Source organism: Balaenoptera ricei, chromosome 10 (genome assembly GCF_028023285.1).
Source record: "Balaenoptera ricei isolate mBalRic1 chromosome 10, mBalRic1.hap2, whole genome shotgun sequence".
Lineage (NCBI taxonomy): Eukaryota > Metazoa > Chordata > Mammalia > Artiodactyla > Balaenopteridae > Balaenoptera > Balaenoptera ricei.
In genome coordinates, this window is record NC_082648.1 from 57782498 (window position 1) to 57796950 (window position 14453).

The window sequence follows — 14453 nt, forward strand, 5'->3', positions numbered from 1 at the left end:
CCATATTACAGATGAGTGAACTGAGGCACAGAAAGATTGTTACTTGTTCAAGCCCTGCAGTTAGTGAATAGCAGAGTCAGAATTGAATCTAGTGATCTGAGTACATTGCTCAGAATTTGAACTCTGGTCTGGCTCCCAAGTCCATAATTGGTCACTATTATGGGTGCTATTGGAGCATTTAACTGGGGCACCAGACCAGTCAGATGTGAACTGTGGATTCCGGGAAAGTCTGTCAGAATGAGATACATCTAAGTCGAAATCTGATGGATAAGTAGAAATTGTGTAGGGGATGAAGAGTTCCCAGGAAGAGAGAACCACAAATACAACCCTCAGATGAGACAGCAAAGGAAAACTGAGCATACAACACTGTAACATAGTTTTTGAAAACAGTCATATTAAATGAGTTAATACTTGTAAAGCAGTTAGTTCAGTGCCTGGCACATGGTAAACCCTTACCTATTAGCTGCTGTTTGCCAGGTATTGTTAAACCATATCTTACTGTACTCTTATCCTTGGGAACTTTGAATGTTTGTAGCTCTGCTTCTTCCTGTGTTAAATGGCCCTATACTACCATAGAACTCTGATTCTGTATCTCTCTAGAGTTTTTGTCCCTACTCTCCATTTAAAAGGCTTTCTGTTTAGAGATACAACCTCTCATTTTTTATATCCTCTCATTTCCAACCACGTGCCCATTCTTAGCAGTACACATGTGCCTGAGCTCACACACTCCCATCTGTCCTTTCCAATTTGCTACATTCAACCTGCTAAGATTTAGAAAACTTAGAAAACTCATTCAGACTCCAAACGAGGGCTTAAAGTTCAAAGCATTTGTGGAAATTATTTCATCAGCTACATCTATATTAACAACCTTTCTGGAGCTTGCAACAAATCTGATTCCCAGAAAACCAGTTAAAAAAAAAGGAAACATTTTTTTAGCTCAGGCATGTGTGCAGAAAATCATCCAAAGTTAAATAAATAAATGACAGACCCGTGAATTCTGATTTTACCTTCTTTACATCACTCAAATTTTTTTAAGTTTAATTAGGTATGATTGTAGTGTAATAACAGCCTTTTCTGACATCTGTCTTAGGAGTTGGTAGAATCTGTTTATGTAGAATTAAAAAGTATATAGCTGTCAACTGCAGAGAGCCTTCGTGAAATAAATTCTATTTTGTTCACTTCTCTGCACCAGCTTTTTAGCCACTCTTATGGGAAGAGTAGGGAAGAAAAGTCTTGATTTTCTAATACTAGAAAGCCTGGTTAGATGTGCATTCTGTATTCGTCATGTAATTCTAGGGTTGTAAACACTTACACATCAGCCATTTTGTTAATATTGCTGTCTGTTTTATAATCCTAATTCTAGTAAAGGTGACCTAATGTAAAATTTTAATGTGGTGTTTTTGTTTTTGTTTTTTCCCTTGCTTTTAATCTTTGGAAGGTAATACAGAGAAATTTGCATTAAGGTACACTCAACTTACATTTGACTGACTTTGAAGAAGGCAGCAGAATAGATGAAGTCATTCCAAAAAAAGATGAAAATGTCTACCCATGCTTTGCTATGAATCGTGGTACATGGTCATAATGTAATGACGAGGATAAGAACCTATATTATATTTATTTCTGACACTTTAGCACTGTTGTCTTAATATGTCCTTTGGATCTTTACTGTGCTGTTTACACCCCATGTTTTCAATTAATTTAATTTTCTCATTTTGACAGGTCTGAAGAACTGTTGCCCAATTCAACAGTGCCAGCATTCCAACTTTGTTAAACCTACCAACATCTTAAATGGACTTTCTGTGGTGGTACCCTTTAAGAGGCGGATGAAAGCTACTACATCAGTTTGCACATTCTAATCACTTTCCAGTATCACAAGAGAGATTTTTACTTATATAATAGTCCTAGAGTATGCAGCTGGTAAAACCAGAGGCTACAATCCAGTATTACTGCTAAGAGACATTTTTCATCCACCAATGTTGTACATGTATGAAAATGGTGTACTGTATACTTTAACACGCCCCATACTTTGTATTGGAGAGTACAATAATGTAAATCCTAAAAGCACCACTATTTTAGCATAATAAAAGAAAGTCCAAAGAGCTCCTATATAGACTACTCCAGATAACTTCGCTTCTTTGATACTTGTAGCTTATTGTAATTTTTTTTAAGAAATTCAAGGTCATTATCATTGTATTGTACAAATAAGCGCTTTGATTAACACAGCTATATAGTTTTTTTAATTTTTAAAAACCTGTGGAGACAGTGATCTTGTCTTTAAAATATGATAGTCCTTTCAGTATAATGTCTTAGATTAAAGACGTTGCCTTTAATATCTGTTGGGAAGGAAATGTCCAGACTTTTCAAATCTTTTATTATATGTTTCCTTTTTTGTTTACATAGGGAACAATGTTTATAGTTGTGTGTACAGTGGGGGTCTACAACAAGAAGTGTATATTTTCAAACAATTTTTTAATGATTTAACAATTTTTGTAAATCATTTTCAGGCTTCTGCAGCTGTAGATTCTCACTGTGAATCCCCTGCTTGCTCATGCATAAGTGTATTTGCAATACCAAATATACAGGTTTAGTATTTTTGCCTGTTAGTGATTGTTTCACATGTGTAACGTTTTGGTTGAGATGTTAAATGGTGGACGAGTACTGTGGATGTGAATGTGGGAAGTAATTTTAATCATGTGTAATTGGTCACAAGGCCTAAGTTGCAGTAACTATTGCTGTTTTATTTAACAATGCCTTGTTGCTTTGTATGCATTAACGTTTGGGTGTAAAGATTGTGTGTCTATCCAACAGGGAGCCACAGTATTTAAATTGACCAACCTAATGTTACAACTACTTTTGAGGTGGCCAAATGTAAACTAAAAGCCTTAATTAAAGTGGTGCAATTTTGTATAACTTAGCATCAGTAGTTCAATAAATTTGGATTGCCATGCAAGGGCTTGCATTATAATTACTTGCCACTTGAATGTGTTTTGTGTAATGTTTAAAAGTGCTAGTAAATAAATATGGGTTTAACTTCTTTTTAAACGTAATGGGTGCATTTTGCATAGCGTGGTTTCATAATTTAACATTTGGGCAGACTCATTAATTACAGAAATGATGAGAGAAAGATGTCAGATATTGTTCTTAGTATTGTTTGAATATCCACATAACCATCTTTTGAATTTTTCCTTTGGAAAGAATTTTGTAAATCAAGCAATATTACTTATGAACGTATGCCTTCTGGGCAACGTTCAGTAGCTCTTTGAGGTATAGGAGGAAGAATTGAAAATACTTTGGCAGGTGTTAAACTTAGATTTTTTTAAAACTATAGGGCTCAGTTATACTTGTGGTCATAAAAATCTTTTAATGAAGTGGACTCAAGTACTACTTTCTTTTTATATAATGAGTGTTTGTCTTAGATGTGCTGTAATTCAGTTCTTTTTTGAAATCTGTAAATGAATCTTAACTCAAACTTTATCAAAATATTTTCCAGCCACTGAGCATATTAGCAATTAACTAGTGATACCATCTAATTTAGGGATGTCTGCTAATCCCCTAAATACTTGGTGTTTGAATGGGACATTTAAAAGCTTTCATTTTAAAAAGAAAAAAGTCTTATTTGTTACATATTTCACTCACAGAGTTCCATGTATTGAAAGGTTCCATGTTATCTAAAGAAAAAAATGCTCTCTCAGAAACCCCACTTAACTAAGAGACTTGTTTTGGCAGAACTGGTTTTATTTATAGTCACTGGGAGAAAATTAAATCCGCCAAAAGTGGAATTATGGAGCACTAGAATCACTTCAATTTATTATGTCCTGTTGTTACATCCATTTGGCCCTCTTTGAGGGCACCACCATTAATTCAGTTACCTTCATAAATGTTTGTTACCTACCAGCTATGTGCCAGGCTGCGTTCTAGGCTCTTTAAAACAGATAAATATCCAACAGATAAATTTAGTAATTTCTTGTCAGCCATTTATTGTTGGGGGCTTCCTGTACATTATAGGGTTTTTAGCAGCATCTCTGGACTCTACCCACTAGATGTCAGTAATCCCACCCCCGCCCCCAAGTTGAGACAAGCAGAATTGTCTCCACACATTGCCAAGTGTCCTCCAGTTAGATTCAGGGAAAGGGGAGAGGGGTGTTGAAGGGCAGAATTGCCCCAGTTGAGAACTGTTGATCTGGTGGGAAACAACACATTAATTACAGATGAGTGTTAGGGGTACAAAGCAGACAGTTTACTATAGTGAATAAGAATGGGCTCTGGAACCACATTTCCTGGGTTTCTAATCCCAGCTCTGCCACCTCCTAGCATGTGACCCTGGTTAGTTTCCTCAGTTGCTTTATCTGTAAAATGGGAATGATAGTAGCATGTACTTCACAGGAGTTAAAGAGAGTATAGTACATGGCCAGTGTCATCCTCCAGGTCAATATTTCTGTTGCTTTTTATTTTGTATTCTGCTAACAGAAATGGGGCTGTGGTTTGGCAGAAAGCACCATTGTCTCCCATACAAAATAATAACTGCAGCTTAGAAATGCAAATCATATGTAGATTGACTTTTCTGGTACTTAAATGGACAAAAATATTAAAATAAGTCAGAAAACTAATGAGTCCCCTTTTATGTCCCCAAGGATACTTGGAGAAAAGCAAATTTTTGGAGAAAAACAGTGGTATTTCATGTAATTTTTCTAAAAAGTAAAAACCCTGTTTTAACTTTCATGTTGATTCAGTTCTTTTTCTTAAATATATAATCTTTACCACACGTGGATATTATGAGTAGGAAGTTATAAAACCTCTGTTTATGAAAATAAGTTTGCTTTGCTTTTTTTTAAATCATCGTCTCTAGATGTGGGACAGAAAGCTTAGAATCAAAACTCATTACTGCAACATTTTTTCTTCTGGTTTATCTGTCTGTGTCTTCATTGAATTTAATCCGCATCTATTATTCTGCCGCTCTTTAAATCATGGAAATGTAGAGTTACAGTATTTTATAATTAATACTCTTACGACCTTATCTTAGAAATAATAGTGTTTGCAGTCTTTTTTTTTTTTAATGTTATTTTTTTGGCTGCATTGGGTCTTTGTTGCTGCACGCAGGCTTTCTCTAGTTGCGGTGAGCGGGGGCTACTCTTCATTGCGGTGCGTGGGCTTCTCATCGCGGTGGCTTCTCTTGTGGAGCACGGGCTCTAGGCGCGCGGGCTTGAGTAGTTGCGGCACTCAGGCTCAGTAGTTGTGGTGCGCGGGCTCTAGAGTGCAGGCTCAGTAGTTGTGACGCATGGGCTTAGTTTTAGTTGCTCTGCAGCATGTGGGATCCTCCTGGACCAGGGATCAAACCCTTGTCCCCTGCATTGGCAGGCGGATTCTTATCCACTGCACCACCACCATGGAAGTCCCCGTGTTTGCAGTCTTTATCTCTCAAACTAGCAGTGAGCCTTAACAAACTGTGACTTGTAAGACTCAAAAATTTTTTTAATCTGTTCGATAATTTGTTACAGTGCATCAGTACATCTGGTATTTTATGAATGTATGAGAGAAGTGAAATAGAAAATAGAACTAAACTTCTGTTCCCTTAACTGACCATTGAAAGAACGTATGAGTCCTTTTTATGATATTGATACTTGTCAAAATTCTAAACCTATTAATGGAGCAACTAAGTTTGTAGGCTTGACATTATTTATCTTTGAAAGGTAGAAATAAAATACTTATTGTTGAATAGGTCAGTTTTCTAAATGCTGCAGAAGTAATCCATATGTTGCACATACTTTGAACTTGTTCCCTTAAAACACCCTTTGTGTGGCCTATAGATTACTGACCTTAAAAATTAAAGACTTTTTCCAAAATTAGGGATATCCACCTGATTTTTGTATCTCAAGAATCAACAAACACATTCGGTATTGCATATTTACCATGGTTCAAGCACTGTTCACTATGCTAGCATGGATGCAGCAGGGATGTTCTGCTCATGTGGAGCTTACGTTCTATTGGTGGGAGGGAGGAGTCAACAAATGAGCAAAACTCAATTGGTAAAACAGTCAAACTGCCTCAGAACTTTCTATTTGGGACAACTTGAATTTAGAAAAGCATGGTATCATTTTTAATATGTATAAAGATGTTATCATTTGTAGGCAGTTAATTTCTCTATTCTGATTTCTTTGAAAGGGTGTGGAGAGAATTTTTACTGTTTTGTTATATTACAAACCTAGTTTAACCTGATTTTCCTCATACAGTGACTTAAATGAAATAATTATCCATATTCAGCATTTGGGTCAAAATGCAGGTTTTTTCCTGAAGACTAAACAAGGCAGATCATACAAGATTTTAATGTGAATAGAGTATTCACTTACATCAAAAGGGTACAGCAGTTTTTTAAATAGGCAGACATCAAAGCCTTCAGTGTTTTTGTCATCTACCATTATTACCCATTGAACTTTCTATTTATAGTGTGGTAGTTTATGCCCCCTGGGAGCACTAAGTTCAGAACAGGAAACTCTGTTTCTGTCAGACTGTTGAATGTGAAATGTGCTGTGCTTAGAGGAGAGGGGAGTAGCAAAAAGTAAATGAGAGAATAAACCCAGTCCCTGCTGGCAAGGTGCTTAATGTATCAGTGGTGGGGAAGGCCAGTCAGAAAGTATCAAATAAGCAAAAATCTAGTACCTCATATCTAACCACAGAGAGTTCATGCTCCATTATCCACACTAATCCAAGTGACTAGGAGTAAAAATTGTATTTTGCTTGTATGGACTATTTGATTTATGTTTCTGTTCGTTTTACTCAGGTCAGTGTTAATTAGATTCTCTGAGCAAATCAACCAGTGATGGAAAACTACATGGCTGGCAGAAAAAAATGAGTGTCTTTCCATACTGGAAATGGAGCAAGGTCAGATGGGTACAACATAGAGTGGGAGTAATATGACTAATCAACAGATTTTGACAGCTGTGTGAAAGATAGCTCAGGAGGTATAATGGTCGAGCTGGAGGTAACCCAGCCAGTTTGTAGGCTGCTCGGGTTTGTAAGCATGAAGTGATAGCGTTGGAGCTGTGGTGAGAAGGGGAGCCCACAAAGTTTTAAAAAGGAATAACTGGAGAATTGTTTAATGGCTTAGATGTGGGAGCTGAAGGAAAGAGTGAAATACCGGGTTATATGAGCCAAACCAGAGAGATTGAAACCAATGCTGATAAAATACAGAAGCCAACAAGGAATCGTGGTTTTTAGTGCATGAGCGGAACAACTTTTTGGTATGATGAAGTTTATTTTAAGTGAAATGTTTTAAAGGGTATCTTCTGAGGAGAGGTGGATTTTAACAGTTAGACTTTGAAGTCATTGACATACAGGAGGCAACCGAAACCATGAGTGTGAATGAAATTATTTTCATAAGGATTAAGTATAGAGAAAGAAATATAAGAAAGCCTGGCCTCAGTGGGATGGGGAGGAGAAAGGTTGGAGTACAAAGGATTGCTGTTACAAAGACAAGGGCGTAGAAGGCAGCAAATAGCCTTCTATAGTCAGAGAATACAGCATTCTTTTTTTTTTTAATTAATTTATTTATTTTTGGCTGTGTTGGGTCTTCGTTTCTGTGCGAGGGCTTTCTCTAGTTGCAGCAAGCAGGGGCCACTCTTCATCGTGGTGCGCGGGCCTCTCACTGTCGCGGCCTCTCTTGTTGCGGGGCACAGGCTCCAGACGCGCAGGCTCAGCAGTTGTGGTTCACGGGCCCAGTTGCTCCACGGCATGTGGGATCTTCCCAGACCAGGGCTCGAACCCGTGTCCCCTGCATTGGCAGGCAGATTCTCAACCACTGCGCCACCAGGGAAGCCCCAGTTATAGTTTTGTCCAGGTATATACCCATTAGTGGGATTGCTGGATCATATGGCAACTCTATTTTTAGTTTTTTAAGGAACCTCCATACTGTTTTCCACAGTGGCTGCACCAATTTACATTCCCACCAACAGTGTGGGAGCGTTCCCCTTTCTCCATACCCTTGCCAGCATTTGTTATTCGCGTAGACTTTTTAATGATAGCCATTCGAATCAGGAATGTTCTTAATAGCATCTAGAATGGTGAATTCTTTCCAGAAGATTTTCAAATTACCCACATCCATCAGAGGAATCACTATGGCAGCTATATAGCCTTATGAAATATATTTCTTAAATAATAAGACTTGAAAGTCAAAATTACTTCTTGATCCATGGGCTGCAGAATGGATGTTGTGTTAGCGGGCATGAAAACAACATGAATCACCTTGTACCTCTCTGTCAGAGCTCCTGGGTGACCAGGTGCATTGTCAATGAGCAGTACTATTGTGAAAGGAATATTTTTTTTTTTGAGCAGTAGGTCTCAACAGTGGGCTGAAAATACTCAGTGAACCGCGTTGTAAACAGATGTGCTGTCATCCAGGCTTTACTGTTCTATTTATAGAGCACAGAGTAGATGTAGCATAATTCTTAAGGGCCCTAGAATTTTCAGAATGGTAAATGAGCATTGGTTTCAACTTCAAGTCACCAGCTGCATTAGCTCCTAACGAGAGAGTCGGCCTGTCCTTTAAAGCTTTGAAGCCAAGCATTGACTTCTCTCTAGCTATGAAAGTCCTAGATGGCATCTTCCAATAGAAGACTGTTTTGTCTACATTGAAAATGTAGCATTTTTTACAATGCTTGGTGTCAGTCTGTTTATCCCTTGTAAAAATAAAGTACAGTGTGTGTGTGTGGAAAAAAAGTGTTGTTCAGTGTAGCCACCTTCATTAATTATCTTAACTAGATCTTCTAGATAATTTGCTGCAGGTTCTACATTAGCACTTGCTGCTTCACCTTGCACTTTTATGTTATGCAGATGGCATCTTAAATCTCAAGAACCAACCTCTGCCAGCTTCAAACTTTTCTTCTGCAGTTTCTTCACCTCTCTCAGCCTTCTTAGAATTGAAGAGTTAGAGCTTTGCTCTGGATTAGGTTTTGGTTCAAGGGCATGTTGTGGCTGGTTTAATCTTGTATCCAGACCATTGCAACTTTCTCCGTATCAGCAATAAGGCTGTTTAATTTCCTAATCATTTGTGTGTTCGTTAGAGTAGCACTTTTAATTTCCTTAGCACTCACAATTTGGCTGTCTGGTACAAGAGGCTTTGGACATGCCTTCCTCACTAAGCTTAATCATTTCTGGCTTTTGATTTAAAGTGTGAGACATGCAACACATTCTTTCAGTTGAGCACTTAGAGGCCATTGTAGGGTTATTAATTGGCCTAATTTCAATACTGTTGTGTCTCAGGGAATAGGAAGGCCTGAGGAAAGGGCAAGACAGGAATGGCCAATCAGTGGAACAGTCAGAACACACACAACATTTATTAAGTTCGAGGCCTTATATGGGCATGATTTGTGGCACCCCAAACAATTAAAATAGTAACATCAAAGATCACTGATCACAGATGGCCATAACAAATATAATAATAATGAAAAAGTTTGAAATATTGCAAGAACTACCAAAATGTGACACCGAGACACGAAGTGAGCAAATGCTGTAGGAAAAATGGTTCCAATAAGCTTGCTTGCTGCAGGGTTGCCACAAACCTTCAGTTTGTAAAAAACACAATAATCTGCTAATTGTAATAAAGTGAGGTATGCCTGTATAAAGTCTGTTTCAGAGCCAGTATTGACAAACTTCAAATTCAGCTGTACCACGTCCACAAGGCATCTTTCAAATACATGTCATTGAAATATTTCTCCACCTACATTTCCAGTGATACAAACATGTTTGTTCCTCTTGTCTTTCTTAAATGGCACTTTGGTGTTTTACCCACAAAAATGCATTAGGGTGGTAAATTATTATTTATTAACTGGGTTCTCATATGTTGTTGACTTGTTTCTATTATTTTCTAAAAAGACATTGGTGTCCTAGCTAAGCAGTATGTGTTAGTTCCTAGGGCTACTATAACAAATTACCACAAATTTGGTGACTTAAAGCAACAAACTTTCTGTGACAGTTCTGGAGGCCCAAAGTCCAAAATCAAAGTGTTGGCGAAGCCTCGCTCCCTCTAGCGGTTCCAAGAGAGAAGTCATTCCTTGCTGCCAGCATTCGTGGGCATTAGGCCGCAATCACTCCAAACTGCCTCCATCTTCATATCGCCTTTGTGTCTCATCTGTCTTTTAAGGACATTTATGTTGGCATTTAGGGCATAGCCGGATAATCCAGGATAATCTCAAGATCCTTAATCACACTTGCAAAGATCCTTTTTTCAAATGAAGGTAGCATTCACAGGTTTGGGGATTAGGATGGGAATATATCTTTGGAAGCCATTATCAGCCTACTACACAGCATTTTACTCATTTTGCAGTAACAAAGACCAGCATGGGTCTACTCTAGGATAATCCGAAACATGCCAAATTGAATCAGCAGACCTAAGGGTCTCCCTAGAGAGATCCCACCTAGGAAAGCCCCAGAATTAAGCTACTCTGCAGAGATCCTTCTAAGGGAAACCTAAAGTCAGAGGAGACCTTCATGAATCAATAAGAGGTCCAGTCTGGGCTAGTTCCACAATTCCAGAACCAATATAGTGTCCATGAAATGCTGTTAACCATTATCCCACTGAATTACCTTCCACTTGGGTTAGCACACATCCAGTCTACCCGACATTTTATATTATTCAGTGATGACAGAAACTTCCCCCTTCTACTGACTTAGTTTTAGGAGTGATATAAATAGTAAACTTTATTTTCTCTTCTTTTCATTTCTAGACACAAAAAGCGTTTTGCCTCCATCTCACTCCCTCACCTTCAATCAGACATAAATGATTCATATTAGAAGAAAATGAGTGCTTCTGAAACCAGTGTCATGATTCAGATTTTATTCAACCTCTGCACTGAATTGCATGTTTCATTTACTGCCTTTCTTGCTTTCTTTGTTTTTAGAAATGGGAGCAATGGATGGGCACAAGAATTAAATGATAAAAATTCATTTGGTTGGAATAAAGTACATTGAACATTCAAGCAAATAAGGGATTAATTCAACCCAGTGGGATTTGGGGGTTTTATATTTGTTAGTACATCCTGCATTAGGTTTCTGTGAGGTTTCTCAAAAATGACTTTGAACCTTCTCCAGATAGGCCTTATCTGTTCACTATTTCTGGTAACTATTTGAAGTAATGGTAAAAGGAGACAGTAACCATCTGTGGGGTTTACGTGTTTAAGATACAAACTTATAGTTCCCAGAAGTTGATTCAGTCATTCTCTACCAGAACTATTCTGGAAAAAGTTCTCACTTTGTTCATTTATTCCGTTGGGTTTTCTGACTTCACTAAAGCATGACTTGGATTGTGCAAGATTTTAACTGGAGACATAGAGTCTATTTTATTAGACTAAAAGACAGTTATGATTCCTGAAATGCATCTTGGGCTCCTGCAGAAGCTAGACCAGCTGGTAATTACTATGTCAAACACTTAACAGCTAGCTCTTAAGTTGTTCAGAAAGAGATGATATTGGCTACCACCATGCCGTTAATTTCATTCCACCAGTGCTGTCATAGAGGATGGCACTAAAGAAGGAAGAGGCACCCATCACCCCTCCCTTCATCCTTCCACTCTGAACCAGTACAGGATATTCTGATGGTCAGGGCATCCTCTCCTTAGCAGGATGTGGCTAATGCCAGATACAGAGTTAATGATTTTGTTGCCCTGGGCCCCCTGCCAAGGTTCTTGTTCAGGGAGGGTAAAGAGGACAGGTCTCGGGATGTCATCCAAATAAGATAGAAGTAAAATGTCAAACCATGTCAGCCCTGGAAATTGAAGACAATTTACAGTGCCACCTCCCCGCCCCACTGTCTGCCGGAAGAGAGCTATAGCTACCCTAGAGTTCATCTCCCCAAGGCTATTACATCGTAAGGAAGGACTTTTTTCTTGGCTCAGTTGCTTGTGAAACTCACTGAGAGGAGCAGTAGAATTAGTCACAATTGGCTCAACTGCTTTATCTCACTTCGAGGAAGAAAGGTAACAAATTCTAGGAAGCAAAAGATTTTGTGACAGGTCTCCTTGACCTGCACACAAATTCAAAAACACCCCATGAGTTAAACCAAAACATATTCAGTATCTAGCCTTAAACCTAGTTTGACTATAACGTCTCTTTTCCAAAGGAAGGTAATCTGTGGAATAATAATGATTCCAGAGATTGTTATAAAATAATAACATTATTATGTAATCATTTTTATTTTTTTTGTTAATCTGTTATTATTACATAACAATCTATGGAATCATCCCCAAACATAGACTATTTCTCTGCTCTCCTTTCCTGTCATCCTATCAAGGTGAGGGAATCACAAATAAAAGCTTAAGAAACCTGTTACCCATGCTCCCCAAAACCAATTTAAATGGAGAATGATGAAAGAATAAGAAAAACCATCAAGTGATAGCTGAATTCTTGTTCTTTGGCATGATGTTCTGGTGAGAAACTTGGGATTCAAGAACTCATAAACTCTGATAGTTTAGAAGTAATAACAATATTAGTTATTTCTTGGACCCCTACCATGTGCCACCCACTGCTCTAAGCACTTTACAGGTTTTTATTTAGCCTTCAAAACGATGCTATGAAATAGGGGATATTAGTGTCCCCTATTAGTGCTAATGGATGCCTTAAATCAATAGAATAAAACATTATAAACACTAGAAAATGAAGTTATTATAAATAAATACTTGAAAAGCTCAAAAAGTCAATTAGAATTATTCAGGAACTTAGGTAGCTGGATACAAAATAAATATACCAAAAATCAATAGCTTTTTTTTTCTATATTCACAATAAGCACTTAGAAGTTGATATGAGGGTAAATATTGTAACAGACAAAAATTATAAATGTCTCAAGGAATAAAGCAAACAAGAAAGAGCTATTATAAAGTCATTAAAGAACATAAATCAAGATCTGAACAAACTATATTCTTGAATAGGAAGACAATATCATAAAATATCAATTCCCCCAAATTAACATTTTAATGTAATATGATTCCAATTTGAATTTCAACTGGTGAAGTTTTGAAATTGAACTAAATGATCTTAAAGTTCAAGTGAAAGAAGAAATAACATTAAGGGACTTCCCTGGCCCTCCAGTGGTAAAGAATCCGCCTTCCAATGCAGCAGACCTGGGTTCAATCCCGGGTCAGGGAACTGAGCTCCCACATACCGCGGGACTACTGAGCCCGCACACAACTATAGAAGCCCGCGCGCCTCAACTAAGAGCCTGCCTGCCGTGACTAAGACCCAACACAGCCAAAAATAAATAAATATTTTTTAAAAAGAAATAACATTAATTAGTAGAGTAGAACTGAGTCCAGAAGTAGATTCTAGTATATAACATTAATATGTGACAAAATTGTATTTCAGTAAGAAGGAATTTCTTAGTAAATGCTGGCACAACTAGCTATCCATTTGAAGCAAATGAAAGTGCAACCCCTATATCGCACAAAAAGCAAATTCCAGATATATTAAATTTTTTTAATATAAAGTAAAACAAAGAAATCTAAGAGACTGGAAGTGTAGTCTAGAGATAGGGGAGACTTTCTTAGCCAATTTAAGAAACTCAAAAGCTATTTTTAAATTAAAATATTTTATATATTTATGGGACTTCCCTGGTGGCCGGTCCAGTGGTTAAGAATCCGTCTTGCAATGCAGGGGACGCCGGTTCGATCCCTGTTTGGGGAACTAAGATCCCACGTGCCACGGGGCAACTAAGCCCACGCATCACAACGAAAGATCCTGCATGCCGCAACTAAGACCTGAAGCAGTCAATAAATAAATATTTTTAAAATATTTTATATATTTAAATTAAGATAATGAAATTAAGGAATTTATAGATTTAAAATTTGACAAAATATATTACAAAGTCAGTTCATTTGGGAAAATATAACAAAATATATAGGGTTAATATCTATAAAATACAAAAGGTTCTTAAGAATTGAGATGAAACAATCCAAAAGAAAAATGGGCGAAAGATATTTCTAGGCAGTTCAGAGGAGAGCAAATTCAAATGGCCCATAAACATTAAAAAAAAAAAATGCTCAAACTAACTTGTAGACAGAGAGATGCAAAACAATATACCAAAGAACCCAACACACGGGGAAAATTTGCAAAAAGATAACACCACAAGCCCAGAGGAGAGGTTAGAGGGCAAGAAAGGAGTCATATATTGCTGATGGAAATGTGCCTTGTAGAGCCTTTGGTAAGCAAAAATTTTAATTTGCTATCTGCCATTACCTATTGAAAGTCAAAGTAGGCTTATTTGACCCAGCTATCCTACTCCTGATAGCTACACCAAAGAAATAAAAGTATATATATATGTACTTTACTGCTACAGTGTAGTAGAAAAACAGAAATAGGGTGAATGACCATCAAAAGAATGATTAAATTAATTATGATGCATTCATAACAGAGAATATTATGCAGCCATTAAAAATGAGTTTGAGGGGATTCCCTGGCAGTCCAGTGGTTGACTCG

General features: G+C 37.5%; 1 protein-coding gene across 4 annotated transcripts in view; it reads left to right on the forward strand.

Annotated features, from left to right (window-relative positions):
• RAP1B (RAP1B, member of RAS oncogene family) overlaps positions 1 to 2965 on the forward strand; it is a 48980-nt gene extending 46015 nt beyond the window's left edge. For all 4 annotated transcript variants that reach the window (XM_059936441.1, XM_059936440.1, XM_059936443.1 and 1 more), the window contains one exon: positions 1720 to 2965. The gene's annotated coding sequence lies outside the window, so the exon portion shown is untranslated. The remainder of the gene's footprint in view (positions 1 to 1719) is intronic.
• The last annotated feature ends 11488 nt before the right edge of the window (positions 2966 to 14453 follow it).